This window comes from Frankliniella occidentalis, unplaced genomic scaffold (assembly GCF_000697945.3).
Source record: "Frankliniella occidentalis isolate FOCC.00 unplaced genomic scaffold, Focc_3.1 Scaffold94, whole genome shotgun sequence".
Lineage (NCBI taxonomy): Eukaryota > Metazoa > Arthropoda > Insecta > Thysanoptera > Thripidae > Frankliniella > Frankliniella occidentalis.
Window position 1 is genome coordinate 491,310 of NW_026267223.1, and position 3,760 is coordinate 495,069.

Here is a 3,760-nt window from a genome sequence, read left to right on the forward strand (position 1 = left end):
GTAGGTGCGTCTCGACGTGAGGATTCTAGAATCCCCTGCGATTTTTCATATTTCAAAAATTCTACATGTCACAGGCGTTTTTCCTCAAAAAATGTCCGAAATATGGGCTTCTGACTGTAGCTTGTACACATCGACAAGCGCGATGACCACCGGGGAATGCAAATGGAAGAAATAAAGAAAATGGGTAATAAATGAGCAATTCTATATACACAGTTGTATCCGGTCTCTAAATGTACAGAGACGTCGTGCACGTCAGCCATGGCTGTTTAAGGAACAAAATTGTTATTTTACAAGAGTGCTGCTGGATCCGATCAGAGATCCCACAGGCCTTGCCAATGTGCCCGCAGGTCTGTCGGGCCCCGCCTGCTCCGTATGAGAAATTAGTCGTAACTACCCTTCTTGGTTTGAAGGCTATAAAAAGGCTTGCCGCGCCGCTGTCCGCGCCACCGGGGCGGCCGACGTCCGTGTGCTAATTGGCAATTAGTACGTATTGGATATCGGCAAATGGAGCGGAGGACGGCGCGCACGGCGGCAGCAGCAGGGAAGGCTTTGTAATCTTCTCATCAACCTCCTGCGATAGGGAACACCCCGCGCCACGTCCCCCACCCCGCCCCGCCGCGCGGCCCTACTTGAGGGAGTATAGCATCACCATAGTCTCTTCCACCCCGTCCCAGCAGCTGCGCGGAGCTCCCACACAGCAGCCCCCCCCCCCCCCCCCCCCCCCCCCCCCCCCGCAGCTTCCGTCAGGGTTGTCTACACATCGCAACGCACCGCCATGCTAAGATCTACCCCTCGCCACCCATCCTCACCCCACCCTTAAAACCCGTCCCACTTATCAGGTTAGTTTTACGAACAAGGATTTGGTTAACGTGTCGGCGTCACTCTCGCTTCCGCCAAGCACCCCACCCACCCCCACCCCACACTCTTCCATTTTCTCTATCTCCTGTGGGAAACGGTGAATGCCTCGCACGTTAAACGGGTAAACGGTTATTTTATGACGAATGCCGTTAAATTGGTTCGAGGCTGGCCGCGTTATTTCCGTTTCCGCAAAGCGAAAAAGATCACAGGTAAAGTGGTTGAAATCCTTCAACGCCAAAATATTGGCGTCCTCTGACGAACGCCAAACATTGGCGTTCGTTGCGTCAAATGCCCGAAGCACGCTAAATTCTGGCGTTCTCAGAATTACAACGTCAATATTTGGCGTGATTTGGAGAACACCAATGTTTTGGAGTTAAACGACGCCAACCTGTTTACAGTAGAGGGTACCACAACACAGGGCACATAAAAGATGAACACCATTGTAGCTTTCTTGGGTTAAAATATTTTTGAATTAAACGTAGATCAAAATAATACAAAACTTTGATTTGTTTACTATTATTGTAATTTAAGAGCTTCTGGTTAAAAAAATGTCTGTTGACAAGTTTCTCAAAACCCAGCCAATTCGGCAGCAGCGTGTGCGGGAGTGGGTGGGTGTGCGCGGGTGGGCCTCGCCGGTGGATTTGTCGTGCCCCGACGACCCCTTTCAAATTATTGTTGCCCCTCAAACCGGCGACGGGTGTCGCTCTGCTTTTAATAGCTAGAGCGAGAGCGCGCCAGCGAGAGAGAAGTGGAAGTGGGGAAACAGTCAGGCGTGTGAAGGACGCGGCCGTTTTCCAAATCCAATCATTTTGGCGGGCTGAGTGACCAATCTCGATTAACACCCCCTCCATACCCCTTCTTTCCCGAGTCATCTCTGCCATCCGCAATGTATTTGCCGGAGAGCGGGAAGCCTGAAGCGCAGGTCTATGTGGCTGTAATGCCCTTTCACCGTGTGGTGGAAAGTTTTCCCTTAATCGGTACCATTTGCTTGGGGGGCGGCAGGCGGCTGGTGAGGGTTGTGGATAGCTTCACATTGAACGTTTTAGACCATTCCCAAGCACTGCAAATCGGGTCAGCGATACAACATTGTATTAGATTTTATAAATAATAAACATTTATAACATTCCCTTAAAAATTTTATAACGGTGTGAACGTTTAAACTCTTTTGTTGCAATTTATAAATTTTTGATAAAATTTTATTAAATTTGTCGGAATTTTTATAAGCTCACAATTCATTTTTACCCGGGTGCCTAATACACAATATTTTCTGAGTGCATGGAGCGTGGCGCCGCAGTTCGTAAATGGCGTGTAGACACACTGTACTGGCCGCTAGTGGCAGGAAAACCACCGCTGCGCTCCACTGTAGGCGGTCCGGCGTTTCTTTAGCTGCGGCCTGTATGAAAAACTTGTTCGGGAGAGGGGGGGGGGAGCTTTTTGAACTAGTCGAGGGGACTGTCTGTTTAACGATTGTAGCTGCCGTTTTTATAAGTCAACAACAACACAACTGTTTTCCTACAGATCTAAACTGAGCGGGGAGAGGCTGTTGCTGAGCGAGTTCGGTTCGGACAGATTCGATTCGAACCGACCCAGCTGATGAGAAATCCATCGGAACTCAGAGCGTAGCAAGGCCTGTGAGAGCGGTGGGGGCGGGCGAGGTGGAATGGAAGTCACGTCACAATCTCCAATGCCTCTCCGCCCCTAACCCCGTCCTCTCCGATGCTGCCCCCTCATCCCACCAGTATACACTACAACTCCCCCTCCCCCAGCTGGCCTTGTCTGTTTGTATTGGGCTTTCGGTTTCAATTTCACAGGAGTACAGGAGGCCCGTCCCCTTCCATACGCTTGGCTCGGCTCTGGCAGACACAGGAAGGAACGGGCGACGACACAAAACGTTGCGCCAATAACGGTTTCACACTGTGCAGCCACTATCTGGCAAGTAACGAAGTCTGCACAATCCATCTCTCTCTTTCTCAGTGTTCCTTTCAACCGCTCCTGCGTCTGCGGTACCTCGCTCTCGAGGTCCCTACATCATTTCAGCGAAATAAATATGGCGCCTACAGTCGTAACCTCTGTCGGAAGTCTATAGAACTGGTTTATCCGACCAAAAATCACAGCTGCCCCAAAACATTTAAATAACGTGAAACGTGAAATATTTTTAGGGCGTTGAGGTAGTTATGATGTGGCATGGCCTCTTGTCCTTGAGTACCCTCCCCTCACCCCGCGCCCAGCGACCAGCCCCTCGCCAGTAAATAAGGCACCTTGTTCCAGGGGGCTGCTTGCGGTCGTAATACCCCCGTCCCAGTCCCCTCTTAAACCCCAATCTGAATGTGGTCATCACGGCTGAAAGGCGTGCTGCGGAGGGAACACTGTCGCGAAATGCGAGAGCTCAATGGACATCACGTGCTCTGCTGTTTTCATAATTCAAACGGGTTATCTTTTAGTGCTGATCGAAAGCGAGTTGAAAACACGCCCCCAGTTTACAAGTTGAAAGTAAAATCGACAATAACAGTAATCCAGTCTCGATCCAATAATTTACCAATCTTGAAAGTTGAGAGTTAATTTGTTAAAAATAAAACAAAGTTTTCCGCCAAACAATAATCTCACAATTTAAATTCGAAACTTATGCTTAGATTACGAAAATAGGTCTTTTACTGATACGTCTGATACTAAATTGCATCCCATCACTTTTTATTTGGTCTTGGGGACTGTCTTAAGACTGTCTTTGTCATACGAAGAAGACGAAAGCATTGTAATAAAGAGAAAGCTCTTCTGTAGACCTTTGCATCTGTCTCCGATTTTCAGTACTTCGATGTGCTTCCTGGGTCGCTGCAAGGCGACGCGTTGCAGGCTGCTAGCCAGCTCGAGGGCCTACAAGACCAGTGCCAGGAGCAGCATGACCTAC

The 3,760-nt window shown here is 49.3% G+C and overlaps 1 protein-coding gene across 1 annotated transcript in view; it reads left to right on the forward strand.

Moving 5' to 3' along the window:
* LOC127749797 (uncharacterized) overlaps nucleotides 1–3,760 on the forward strand; it is a 44,843-nt gene extending 41,083 nt beyond the window's left edge. The window contains exon 3 of the mRNA XM_052269516.1: nucleotides 3,661–3,760. The gene's annotated coding sequence lies outside the window, so the exon portion shown is untranslated. The remainder of the gene's footprint in view (nucleotides 1–3,660) is intronic.